Raw genomic sequence first — 14842 nt, 5'->3', positions numbered from 1 at the left:
ATTATTATTCAGCAAGTTATGTAAATACTGATGCATTGTTGTTCAGTACATTGCCCTCAGTCATGAACAGAAACATCTCCTCTTATACCCCCAACACCCTGCATTTCCGTGCGGATGCACTCTTCTTCCGAACTCTTGTGGATATCAGCGTGAGGCTGCGAGCAATGTGTGTAGTGGACAGCGGACGCTGCATAAGTAGTGTGTGACAAGTTTGGAATTTGGGTTGGACGGGAAACGTGCTCGAACAGCCGATGCGGGGAACCAAAACCTCGCCTCCACTTCTGGTCCTGTTTACAAACAGCACATGCAGCGCTCGAACATACGCCACGTTACCGAAAATTATTTGCAACTATCTTCTAGGGGTATTTATTAGATCTCCACAACGGATGGGAGATTGCGCAGTAAATGTGGATTTTATGTATTATTCTTTCCTTTTCACCAGTAATTTTTCCGTGTGGACGATGACTGTTCCAAATAACTTCCTAATAACAGTAAAAACCACAAGAAAAGAAACAAAAATAAATAAACAACAACAAAGCCTTCCACTTCTGTTGAGTCCTGTGGATCTCACTTTTCTGTGCCCCACATTCTCTGTGGAGGTGTGACCAGGCCTCGGGATTCGAGCCCTGCCCGCTCTGAAGCGTAAATTCCGGGTTCGCGTCAAGGTCTGGCAAAAATTTCCAGTTGTCGCCATCGAATTCAGTTCAATGCCCAATTGCGTCTGGTGTCCGAATTTCTGTTTCGTTTCAACATGAAAATGAGAATGGGATGGTTGCTATAAACAATTGCAACAATACACGTTCTCACATTTCAACAATATCTTTAGAGAAATAACGCATGGAATCTTCGCAGAAACAGAAAAAAATCTCAGTTAATCTGTATCACGTTTCAAGCTTTCTGCAGGCGTTTAACAGTATCATAGAGCGATTAAGAGTGTCTGAAAGAGTTGTACGTTTCACAGAAGCGTGCTCAAGTATCGTAACTGGCAAACAAGGAGTATTAGGATAAGAAAACCGATCTTAACGGAAAAAACCCTCTAAGTGGGAGGCGTCGCTGTCTGTCCCTCGTGACGCACGCTGTCTTCTTCAGCCAAATCGATCATATTTTCCTTGCGTGCTATTAAAAACAATTACACGAGCTACAAACTCAAAATTTATCGAACAATCATTTCGTGACAAAGTTGTCTCATCATTGATGGATGCAAAATACAGCCTGTACCCAGAGGAATTGTCAGTACTCAGAGATATGACAGGAACCATTGTTCGAAGCAAAAACGTCCAGCAAACATGGATTCTAAAATACGCAGCTTAAGAACTACAAGGACTTCTTCTTCTTCGATATTGTGAAACGAATCTCTTGTACTCCAGCTCTTTGCTTTCCGTATTTTGGGAGGAGGTAGTTTGGACGAAAACAAAAAAATATAGTGAATATGGGCTCTAATATGCTCTAATATGCTTCGAATGATCGTTTCTGTCACTGCGTTGATTATCGACCATTCCTCCTGTGACGCCCTGTGTATAAGAGAAGTCCCACATTACGTATGAAAGTCGATCGTACCAAAACGGTTCGAAATTCTGATCAATTTTTTTGAGTTGTAATAAATATACAAATGAAACCGTACATTGTAGTATGATTATTGATCGTCTTCTTTCGTACTGCACTATTTATTGTTGTCGTGTTGTCCTTTCCTATGCCACTTATCTAAATAATTGTAGAAAATGCAATGGATAAACAAAGAAAATAGAGCAATAATATTGATTAATATAGGCCGCCATTTTACTGAAGTACTGCAGGGCAAAAAGTAATTATGTTGAAATGACAAACGACTGTCTGTCACGTCGCAAACGAGTCAGGCGACGTAGAATAAACAGGATCTCCCCAGTATCTGACGATTCTATCAACTTAAACGTCATCAGTAGGGTAAACGCAGCATTAGAAAATCTACGGAGTTAGCATTCAAGTGTGCAAAAAAAAAAGTCAAGGGACTATGTTGTGAAGTAAGGTTTGCTCAAGCGTACTCTGCAGATTTTGAACGCTATTACATTTCGAGTACACACAGGTAAAGTTCAAAATAACGTGGACTTTTTAATGCGTTTTATAGGCATCTTAACGTTGTGCACTTGATATCTGGGATGAACGTGGCTCAAAACATTGAAGGAAAAATGCAAGAGCAAATCGCTAGTCAGCATCAAAGCTCATATGACACTATTATTATTATTATTATTATTATTATTATTATCATTGTTAGAGTAAAAGATCCACCGCTATTTTTTTACGTTTGGTATTGCACTTCACCGTATTTCCGAGTCTCCATTTTCGTAACTTATGTTGCAGTGACATTGTGAAATAGCTTCCTTCTGTGAGAAAAAGAGAACCTTCCGAAAAAAACAACATTATATGTTGAGCTATGACATGCGACAAATTAGCGATTTATCACACACTGAAATACGTTTAGGGACGAATTCTTCTGTTTTTTTTTTATGCAATGTGTTTAATTTTCTTAGAAGGAGAGACAGCATTGGTCGTATTTTTTTGTTTTATTAACCGCAAAATCGATTTTCGGTCACTTAGTGACCATCCTCAGTGCTGTAATATACAATTTTAATTGGTAGGCACTGGTGTCAACAAGCTTAGAGCGATCACATAAACTGATTTTCCTTCATTTTTCGGGAACTAAATGATTAATCGTACACACTCATCGTCCGTGACCTACGTACGAGTACTATGACTTCCTATAGTGAGTACTTCAAAATAAGCAAAACGTATTGGAGGCCTGTGTAACTGGAAGATAACGACTCAATCTGTCGTAATAAATATTATCTGGAAGTGAAGATTACTCAAGCTGTGTTTACTTTAAACGTATTGGCGAACAGCAAACAATAACGAAGTTATCTAACCCTCGTCTCATAAACATATAACCATATAGTCGTAAATTAAACCTACCATATAATCTCTTTATTACATTTATTGTCAATAATTTCACCACATCGTCTCTTTTGATTTGAAAACTAGAATTACAGTTTTGTACCTGCTACAACTAACTTTTCCTGTTTGACCTATTTCGATTTGCAACCACAGCAGCTGATACTAATAACTAATTATGTATGAACATCAGAAGTGCGTGCAACACTATAGTTTCGGTTGTACCACAAAATGTAAGCAAACAGCGTAATACGAAAGTCACGTAACAATCCCAGTCCGATGTTGAAAACGAGCGTGGTACGGTATGCTCAATCCATAGACGTTCTGCTCTACGTGTTTTTCTTATAACGGTGTCCAAGTGTTTGATAAATTTTCGTATCTTGGCCTTCGAGTATAAATTGCTGGTTTTTTAATGCCTGCAGCTGTCTTTTTCCTGTCAACGCTATTATGACACCAGATTAGTCCATGACGGAGATTATTGTTACATTATTGGTTTCATTATTGAGGCATTAATGAGACAAGCTACTGACCTTGGAAGCAGCTGTTTCCTCTATTAATTAAAAGAGACTTTAACATAGCTATGCCGTTAAAAAGTAAGATTATCTTCTTCGCGTCGGTCCCGGTGGACGTTCAAGTCCTCCCTCGGGCATGGGTGTGAATGTATTTGTCCTTAGGATAATTTAGGTTATGTAGTGTGTAAGCTTAAGGACTGATGACCTTAGCGTTAAGTCCCATAAGATTTCACACACATTTGAACATTTTTCTTCGCGTCCCGACAATATTTTAGCCATAGGCTTGTTCTCACTGCTATTCTGCTATCCTTCTTTTTAAATTGTTGTAACTGGGTTTCCACAGATGAAGAAATATGTTAAAAATCTACATCTTCCCTTGTGGGTAGTAGAAAAGCAGCAGGCTTCGTTTACTCCGGTCCTCACTTCATCTGGTTTTGTGTGTTTGACATCACGTTACACCGAGTTGTCAGTGGCGGCTTTAATTTGTATCTAACTTATTCTACACGCTGTCACTGCAAAGTGTCACGCATGATAGCAGTGGAAGGTTTAAGCTCAGCTGAAGCAAAACGCTTGTTGCTCGTATTCGCCTTTGTAGTAGTCGAGAAGAAACTTGCATGTCGCCCAAGATTAACACAGAGGACGGTGGAAAGTCACCTGAAATAACTTTCTGGGTCGAAGGTAGTTTGACATGTGTTTAATTCGACAAGACGTTTTCGGTCTGATAGACAGAATACTGACCTTGAGAGCAATAAATAGTATCTGCTCATTCGTGATCTGCTGCAACTCGTTTCGTATCCGTCGACTCAACAAGGCAAGTTACTGACAAGCGGCAAGTCTAAACATTTCTCGTCAACCTGTCTGTGCAGCCGAGATCGCTAAAAGCGTCCTCCCAAGCGACGTGAAAACGTTGGTGGACGAGGAGCTGGTGAAGTCACAGCGTGGGTTTTCACGTTCCATTACAATGCGAGGGGTGAAAGGAAGATCTGCCGCGTCGGATTTTTGTCTCGTGGAAATGACTGTGGCCAATGAGATGCAACATCGGGTTTGTGTCGCCAAAAGCATAACTTAGCAGAACTTTTATTACGCCATACAGAGCTACACTCCGTATTTGGTTGTTTTTATACACTTTGTAGTGTGCGTGCTACGGATATAAGCTGTTCTAGGTATGATTTATTATAATAAAATGACAGAAAATCACATACAGTAGTCAAAAGGCTTATGAATTAATTCAATATAAGGAAACATCTAAATCTGCGCGACTACCTTGTAATTCACAATTAAGTGCTTGGCAAATGGTAGGCCGATGGTTAGATGGATAGGTGAATATACAAGTAGACTTAAGAATCCGTGTAAATATTATAAAACATATACAGGGTGAGAAGCTCCGACTCTTCTGCGCATGACGTTCCTGGTCCCCCAGAATCCGATGACCAGAAAGATTCAGTCTAGAGACTGATGCCTGAGGTAGTGCATTTCTTTCCTTTTGTTCCATCATGCGTATTCAAGTTGTAATTTGTTTCGTGGTGGTCTTCTATGAAGGTCACATGTTTACGACTTGATTGTTGAGATCAAGAAGAGAATGGAGCAGCCGCACCAACTAGGTGAACAGACGCTGACCACTACCAGAAGCACTTTATGCCGCAGAAACTACAGTGATTTATGGTCATACGAAGATCAGAGAGATCGAAAAGCAGGAAAGAAAAATTCTGAGGAAAATATGTGGACCAGTGTTTCGGGAAGGAATTTGGATGAAGAGGCCAATTAGAGAAATTTACAAAGACACAGAAACAATAAAAGACACCATTAGAAAGAGAAGGATGAAATTTTATGGACATATCAGCAGGATGAATAAAAGCAGGCTCACACGGCAAATCTATGAGACAGTAAGCAAGAGCAAAAACAAGACGAAGTGGATCACTGAAACAGAACAAGACATTAAAGAACTGGGGATCACACAATAGAGAACAGTTTAGAAGCATCATAAAGAAACACACATTTAAACAAGAACAGACGGAGAACAGAACGCGAAAAAGATGGTCGGAAGAACGCAAGAGAGAACACAGTGAACGTATGAAGAGAATTTGGGAAGAACGAAGAAAGAAGAAGAAATCATGACTACTCAGGTTCACTCGCTCTCTTAAAAGGTTCAAAAAATGGTTCAAATGGCTCTGAGCACTATGGGACTTAACATCTCTGGTCATCAGTCCCCTAGAACTTAGAACTACTTAAACCTAACCAACCTAAGGACATCACACACATCCATCCCCGAGGCAGGATTCGAACCTGCGACCGTAGCAGTCGCGCGGTTCCGGACTGAGCGCCTGAACCGCTAGACCACCGCGGCCGGCTCTTGAAAGGGAATAATCGAAAATAATAATAATACAGAATGAGAAACATAAAAGGAAAAACTGCACATGACTTAATGGACACTGCTGTGCGAGCCGTAGTTACACGAAATCAAATCTAGGTTCATGTTGAACAAAAGTGCATTATAGTTTGTATTCTCGATTTATGTCACGCTAAATGATTTCTACTGCCAATTTATCTCCATGTACACAACGTTCATTGTTTCCTTGGTTTTGTTTTCTTTGTTTGGTTGGGATGCATGATTCGTTGTAGATTACCACGTAAATATGGGAAGAAGGGAGGCACTGAAAACACAGCTAGTAGTAAGTAATCGGAAAAGCGTATCCCCAAATAAAGGAAAAGTCTTTATTCTAAAGGAAATGAACTCTGCGTCAGTGTGGAGGGCATTTGACGTGACTCACCAAACTGTGTGGCAGACGAATTATGGGCACCTCCCTGGACGGAATAACAGTTACGGTACTTACGGCATTCGACTCATGAAGCACGCGTAACTGGTACCTGAAGAGTAGACAGTACTGTCTTGAAGTCGTCTGTACATACATGAGATAAACATAAAAAAATAAAAAAATTCAGCTGGTAGGAAATTTCCTTTCATCGGAATAAACAAATGGGTTCGTAGCCGACTCCACGAAAAGAACACAGCGTTACAAAACAGATACCGGAAATCACGCAACACAGATAAAAAAAAATTTGTTCGCCAGATTAGCTCACACATATTACCGACAACACATTTAATCCCAGTGGAATAATTCGTCGTATTTTCTTGACGTTTCAGAGCGTGAGTAAAACGAGAAAGTAAACAGTGCGACACCGTTCTTGTAGCCAGTATACTGTTCTTTAGTAAACGTTTTATAGCGACGACAACTCTCAGCTTCTTTACGACATAAAAGACTATTTAGACGTTTTCTGTGCCAGCTCTTAAGTTTAATCTACCTAACAGTTATTAGAGAGAACAGTGGTAACATACTTTCTAGAGCAGAATGTAAGCAAGACATACACGATATATGTACAAAAAAAAAAACGTAAATGATCGTCGAACCCTTGTGGCACGGATACCCCAAACTGCGAGAACATGGGCAGTACATGCAAGACGGAGTATCACCCACGTTTCAGTCGACAAAATGACGCTGTTGTTTGTTAACCAAACGTAGCAAGTTGGTGCAAACGCTATCACATAAGACGTGTGGTGAAGGGTTAGTCTGTACTCCATCTCGAGTCATTTTGATTTATGTTTTTCGTCATAGGAAGAATAAATTCATAAACAAACTAATCCCAGGTGGCGCAATGGGCACGGCACTGCAGTCGCATCAAGGAATGGCGTACAAATCTCCATCTGAAGATCAAGATTTAGGTTTTCAATGTTTTAACGATATCTGTCTTTTAACGATATCTGCCTTTGAGAAGGGCACAGTTGATTTCTTCTCTCGTCCTTGTCCTATTGTAATTCATGATCCATCACTAACGGCGTCATTCTCGACGGGACGTTAAATCCTTACCTTTCTTCCTTTTGCTAGCAAATGCCGGTTTCCTCTTACTGGTACAAATGAGGTACTCAATAACGTTGACATCGTCCTTCCTTCAAAAAATGCGAATTAATTTGTGAGTGATCAACGCAAACAGCGGCGAGCGTTAAGACAATGTCCAAATCACCACGCGGGACAGCAAGTAATAGAAATAACTTAATCTAGAAAGGAATTTGTACAGAAACCAGATGGCAGTTATAAGAGTCGAGGGGCACGAAAGGGAAGCAGTGGTTGGGAAAGGAGTGAGACAGGGTTGTAGCCTCTCCCCGATGTTATTCAATCTGTATATTGAGCAAGCAGTAAAGGAAACAAAAGAAAAATTCGGAGTAGGTATTAAAATTCATGGAGAAAAAGTAAAAACTTTGAGTTTCGCCGATGACATTGTAATTCTGTCAGAGACAGCAAAGAACTTGGAAGAGCAGTTGAACGGAATGGACAGTGTCTTGAAAGGAGGCTATAAGATGAACATCAACAAAAGCAAAACGAGGATAATGGACTGTAGTCAAATTAAGTCGGGTGATGCTGAGGGAATTAGATTAGGAAATGAGGCACTTAAAGTAGTAAAGGAGTTTTGATATTTGGGGAGCAAAATAACTGATGATGGTCGAAGTAGAGAGGATATAAAATGTAGACTGGCAATGGCAAGGAAAGCGTTTCTCAAGAAGAGAAATTTGTTAACATCGAGTATAGATTTAAGTGTCAGGAAGTCGTTTCTGAAAGTATTTGTATGGAGTGTAGCCATGTATGGAAGTGAAACATGGACGATAACTAGTTTGGACAAGAAGAGAATAGAAGCTTTCGAAATGTGGTGCTACAGAAGAATGCTGAATATAAGGTGGGTAGATCACGTAACTAATGAGGAGGTATTGAATAGAATTAGGGAGAAGAGGAGTTTGTGGCACAACTTGGCTAGAAGAAGGGATCGGTTGGTAGGACATGTTTTGAGGCATCAAGGGATCACAAATTTAGCATTGGGGGGCACCGTGGAGCGTAAAAATCGTAGAGGGAGACCAAGAGATGAACACACTAAGCAGATTCAGAAGGATGTTGGTTGCAGTAGGTACTGGGAGATGAAGAAGCTTGCCCAGGATAGAGTAGCATGGAGAGCTGCATCAAACCAGTCTCAGGACTGAAGACCACAACAACAACAACAACAGAAAGGAATATAAATTCCTAGCTACTAGTTCAGCTTTTTCTACCCATCAACATGTTTCTGTTATAGTTTTAGTTTAGTACTATCGGTGATATAATTTATACTGAACATTTCAACGAAACATGGATAGGAGTGCTACGGATGCTGAACGGTAGTGATGCTCTTATGAGACTATTCTATCAGATATATTTTATTCGGTCAATGCACAGGCCAAAAATAAAATGGATATCTGAAGTAGAATTTATTCGCAGCAGACTTAACGAAATAATGATTGTATAATGTCTTGGGAAGGAGGAACGTCATTAATGGCAAATGAATGAAGGTTATTGTGGTGGGAATAATACTCAACATGAAATAAATGAACGCTGTCTCTTTGAAAGTACTTCAGCTCTATTCTCTATAAATTAGAATTCGCCAGCAGTCCCTTATGACAGTTCATCTGCACATTGCAAGTAAAAGAAATAATATGGTGCATCTTAAGCCGAAAATGAAAAAGTAACTGTACAATAGCTAAAATAACTGCGCAAATAGTGCATGAAACAAACTCGGCTCCTACTGCTTCTCTACAGGATGAAAGTGAAACCGTGACCGCATAAAGCACAATGAAAAGATTACGCGAAACTCATCCAGCAACAGCCATCGAAAGTAACACATGGTGTCAGTTTCTATCAAGGGACACGATGCTGCTCAAAGCTATCAACACATTAACACTGGAACCGCTTTCAGGACGTTCGTTTTCAAAATCATTTTATGTGAATACGTAGTTAGTACGCTGGACATAACTTCATATAGGTCCCTACACCTATCAGAAATAACTTTCCCGTTTTTGTTGACGCACTCTTTTTGCTCAGATATTTGTTTACCTACGGACATAGACGAATTCAAAACCGTATTTTAAGCATGCAAGAACTGACTAAATACGATTCTGAAAAACGGGGCCTTAATTCCACAGAAAATGATGGACTCTAAAACGTAACGCTTAGTATCGACTAATAATAATTGGAAGATCTAACACACTCTCTTCTCGATGTGTGCCCCTATGTTCGTTGACTTTGAAGTGATTGCTTTAAGTAGCATGTCATACATGGTAATCATCCGAGACATAAGTGATGCCCATAACGTGTAAATTGTAAATAATTGAGCGAAATGCTGCACATCAGTATTTTTAATGATTGCTGGTTTGAGTGATCCTCTTACTTAGAAACGATTAGTAGAACAAAATTTTAATTTTTAGGTGCCAAAAAAGGCCGTGCAGAACGTCTCTGTAAGTTGGAGACAACTTTATGATCTTATTTTTCACTTTACTTGCAACTCGGTACATACTTACGTAGATATAACCTCTCGTATCTTGCGCAAATAAATTTCCAGTAAAATTATTTTATGTTTACTTGTCTTCACAGCCCTGCAGTATTTTGGAAATGACGCCTGGATTGGTATTCAACATACATGTTTACGACTGCGGTGTTGATTATTGCACCATTCTCAATGAGCCACAATAACACAGAATGAAGCGCTTCAGTGGTTGGGTTCATTCCTCATAAGAGGGCACCGTGAATAATAAATTTAATAATAAAGGTCCAGGAGGAAAATATTGTGATTTGCAATAATATGGCCAAAACTCCCGAAGAGTTGCAAAAGATCCACTGCTGAAGCAGTAGCTCGAGCCATTCGCAGATTGAGAATCGTGCACAGACTCGTAATTTATGACCGAAAGAGAAAGTGTCTGAAAATCTCTCTGCAATCGCGGCCAAAATTCGAAGCTCCGGACTATTCAAACAACTGAAAACACACGCAAAGCAAGAAAGCTTGCGTAGCTTATGAAGTCTGTCGCCAAAAGGGAATCGTCACAAAGAGACTCGCACGATTTTGACTATTGTGCCACTCTGAAATAACAGCTCACTATGAAGTATGTCAGCGCATGTTAGCTCCTCTTGAGAGGACATCGTACACGTGTGAACGGTCGAAAATGAACAAATTTAATAACAGTGCACGTCGGAAACAACGTCATTCGGAATAATATGGTCACTAACGAATTCTTTTTTCCATTGTAGCTACAGTGGCTATTTATGGCAAAACGAGTGGGTGAAGTAAAAGATAAACGTAATAATAAATTCCGCCTACAGCTTTTGTAACACTTTTGTTGTGCCCATATACACTATCTCGCTTGCAATCAGGGTGAGGATCTACAAGCCAGCCGGAGTGGCCGAGCGGTTCTAGGCGCTACATTCTGGAACCGCGTGATCGCTACGGTCGCAGGTTCGAATCCTGTCTCGGGCATGGATGTGTGCTATGTCATTAGGTTAATTAGGTTTAAGGAGTTCTAATTTCTAGGGGACTGATGACCACAGCAGTTAAGTCCCATAGTGCTCAGAGTCATTTGAACCATTTTTGAGGATCTACAAGAATTACTAAACAGTGTTGCCGAAGAGAATATAACCTTGATCTTACGTTTAAACGAGATGTCCAGCCATCTCACGTCCATGGAACTATTGTACTCGTTAATGGTAAGATCGAAGGAATTGTGCCGTATAAGTATTTGGGGTGTCAAATCAACGACAACTGCGAGTTCTCTCAAGAAATTCTCGGAAGAAATGAACAGTCCAGAAGCTCTTTTCAGAGGAATGAAAAAAGTTCTGACTATTCGTGACACAAGCGTTACACTTTGCAGTCAGCTACTTCGATTCTACGTATTTAGTATTCTACTCCGTGCAACTGAGTTGTTGACACCTAGCATAGTTGCTAGCTTGGTCTTTCCACGTGACACCACATTGGAACACTTACGTAGCGATTATACTGAAATGATGATGAAAGCAACACAACATTCAATTGCCGAGCGGAGAAAATCACCGGCACGCTGCATGACAGTCAGACGAGCTGGCCACTCAACTAAGGAAGCGGAAACATTAAAAATACCACGTACAGATTAAGTCACAAATGTATCACCATTGCAGCGTATGAACGCAGATTTAGAAATTTTCATTACCACCAAAAGAAGATAACGCGAATACTTTGGCCACATAATGCGCAACAACAAGTACCACCTGTTGCAACGAATACTTGAAGGAAAGATTTGTGGCAGATGTGGTCCACGACGTGAAAGATTATCCTGGCTAAAGAACTAGTCAGTGGATGGACTGAGCACAGAATCGGCGTTCAGTAAAGCCATGGACAAACAGTAGGTCTCGCTGCTGATCATGGAGGACGGTGCACTTAAAGAAGAAGTAGTACGTTCGATTCCAAGAAAACGGGGCTTTTGTAGGTATGTATTACCTGTACAGTAATTATTGTGTTCTTTTGTACTTAGAATAAAACTTATCACAAATACTGGCATTAGGGAGTGGTTTCGCTCATAGTAAAACCTGTACACTTCGCCGTAGTTAGGAAAGGGTGCTGGCGCCCCTACAGGGGCTTGCTGAGAGGGGGCTAACTGTATCAATAAAAGTGGTTGCAACTGCAAATCGTAGCCACGACAGCATAGAGTTGTTATGTTAAAATTCAGTTGTAAGGTCAGTTCTAAGTTAGCTAGATAACGCGTGGTAATGTATGTACTACAGGTAGGAACTTTTTTTATTTATGATGTCACCACACCAGAAATGCGTATCTGTGGATGTTACTGCGGTCAGAGACAAAAGGAAACAACAAAATTGATATATTTGCGTTTTTGAAGTGTTCACATTCCCATGAAGGGTTCTTACATACCAAGAAGACCTGATGATGAAGCTATTGCTTTCAAATGTACACGGGAACAATAAAAATGGTACAAAGGCAGTAGACGGAATTCCTCATTAATTTGTCGTCAGAGAAACTGCCACAGACACTCGCTGTAATAGCATCCAAAGTCGAACCGTTCGTACAACAACTGAAGCCACACGCGAAGCGAGGAAGTGTACGCAGCATGCGGAGATCGTCACCGAAAGGGAATGGGTGTCAGAACGACTGTGTAAACGCGTCCAAAGTACAGAGCCTACGAGTGTTGCGAGGCTGGAATTAAACGTGGGAGCACAATCGAAAGGGAAAACGCGACGGGGTGCGTGCGGCAACGGTTGCGACAGTTCCGGCGGAGCGCGCCGTTCGCAGCCGGCGGCGTGTACTGTGCGCTGTGCCGCGTGCCGGCGCCGTGTCGGCCACTTTGCGGAGACGCCAGGCGCCGCTGCTCGCCGGCGCTGTCCGGGCCAGGCCGCCAGCTGAGCGGAAGGCGTGGCCGCCCGCATTGTGTGCTAATGCCGGCCGCGCACCGCGCAGGACCTGTGCCCGCCTGCCGCGTCCGCTGCCGTCGCGTGCGGTAGCCGGCCTGTCGTGCCGAACCTCACCGCTAAAACTTTTGGAGTGTGGAACAGAGCTCTGAAGACGAGGTGGAGCGGCAGCGCAGCTCCCAGTGCGGCGCCCCGGCCAGCTGCGAGCGGAGAGCAGCGCACGTACCTGTAGCGGCTGGCGGGAGCTGCGCCGGAGCGACCGTCGGGCTGCGGCGCCGCGGCTCGAGTGCGGCGGAGGCGCCGGACACGCAGCCCCCACCACCGCCGCCGCCGCCTCCACCTCCACCTCCGACGCTGGCGCCGCCGCCGGGGGTGGGACGCCACGCGACGCCGCGACGCCGTAATCGATACTCGGGCGACCCCTCGCCGCGGCGGTCAGCGTACCGGAAGGGCTGCGAGCCACTGTTTACGTCGGCGGCGAGGCAGCAACGCCTGCCCGCGCGCTCGCGGGTCCTATTGCCTCTCCGTTAAGTAGGTCAAGCGATCTGTCGGGCTTCCTCGCAGGTGCATCACTCACGAGGGGAAGGCTTGAGACACGGCCCACCGATTCCGCTCATATCTGGCTGGTCGATTGTGTACACCTCAAAAGGAAACTCTCTGACAAGTGGCTGCGTCTGTTCGCCATCACCGATTTCATCTACCGGGTGATCAAAAAGTCAGTATAAATTTGAATAAATCACGGAATAATGTAGATAGAGAGGTACAGATTGACACACATGCTTGGAATGACATGGGGTTTTATTAGAACCAAAAAAATACAAAAGTTTAAAAAATGTCCGACAGATGGCGCGTCATCTGATCATAGTAGCAATAATTAGCATGACAAAGTAAGGCAAAGCAAAGATGATGTTCTCTACAGGAAATGCTCAATATGTCCACTATCATTCCTCAACAATAGCTGTAGTAGAGGAATAATGTTGTGAACAGCACTGTAAAGCATGTCCGGAGTTATGGTGAGGCATTGGCGTCGTATGTTGTCTTTCAGCATCCCTAGAGATGTCGGTCCATCACGATACACTTGCGACTTCAGGTAAACCCAAAGCCAATAATCGCACGGACTGAGGTCTGGGGACCTGGGAGGCCAAGCATGACGAAAGTGGCGGCTGAGCACACAATCATCACCAAACGACGCGCGCAAGAGATCTTTCACGCGTCTAGCAATACTGCTTTTTTTTTTTGGTTCTAATAAAACCCCATGTCATTCCAAGCACGTGTGTCAATTTTTACCTCTCTATCTACTTCATTCCGTGGTTTATTAAGTTTTCAAATTTATACTGACATTTTGATCACCCGGTATATTTACGTAAGGACTTAGCAAAAATATACTGACGGAAGAAAATCGCAACACCAAAAGTAATTAATGTAGACTAATGTAATTTCCGGAGTACATTTATCCAGTTAACATATACAGGGTTGTCCATTGATCGTGACCGGCCCAAATATCTCACGACATAAGCGTCAAACGAAAAAACTACAAAGAACGAAACTTGTCTAGCTTGAAGGGGGAAAACAGATAAAACAGATGGCGCTATGGTTCGCCCGCTAGATGGCGCTGCCATAGGTCAAACGGATATCAACTGCGTTTTTTTAATAGGAATCCCCGTTTTATTACATATTCGTGTAGTACGTAAAGAAATATGAATGTTTTAGTTGGACCACACTTTTCGCTTTGTGATAGATGGCGCTGTAATAGTCACAAACATATGGCTCACAATTTTAGACGAACAGTTGGTAACTGGTAGGTTTTTTAAATTAAAATGCAGAACGTAGGTACGTTTGAACACTTTATTTCGGTTGTTCCAATGTGATACAGGTACCTTTGAGAACATGCTGTTACAGCGTCATTACCTGTAAATACCATATTAATGCAATAAATGCACAAAATGATGTCCGTCAACCTCAATGCATTTGGCAATACGTGTAACGATGTGCCTCTCAACAGCGAGTAGTTCGCCTTCCGTAATGTTCGCACATGGATAGACAATGCACTGATGCATGTGGTCAGGCGTTGTCGGTGGATCACGATGGCAAATATCCTTCAACTTTCCCCACAGAAAGAAATCCGGGGACGTCAGATCCGGTGAACGTGCGGGCCATAGCTTCGACGACTAA

The 14842-nt window shown here is 42.2% G+C and overlaps 1 protein-coding gene across 1 annotated transcript in view; it reads right to left on the bottom strand.

Annotated features, from left to right (window-relative positions):
* Window positions 1-12987, bottom strand: part of LOC126475134 (BTB/POZ domain-containing protein 1-like) — a 472458-nt gene extending 459471 nt beyond the window's left edge. The window contains exon 1 of the mRNA XM_050102730.1: window positions 12897-12987. The gene's annotated coding sequence lies outside the window, so the exon portion shown is untranslated. The remainder of the gene's footprint in view (window positions 1-12896) is intronic.
* Between the last annotated feature and the right edge of the window lie 1855 nt (window positions 12988-14842).

The sequence above is a fragment of the Schistocerca serialis genome, chromosome 4 (genome assembly GCF_023864345.2).
Source record: "Schistocerca serialis cubense isolate TAMUIC-IGC-003099 chromosome 4, iqSchSeri2.2, whole genome shotgun sequence".
NCBI lineage: Eukaryota > Metazoa > Arthropoda > Insecta > Orthoptera > Acrididae > Schistocerca > Schistocerca serialis.
Note: the sequence above shows the minus strand (reverse complement) of the source record. Positions and strands in the feature narration are given on the sequence as shown.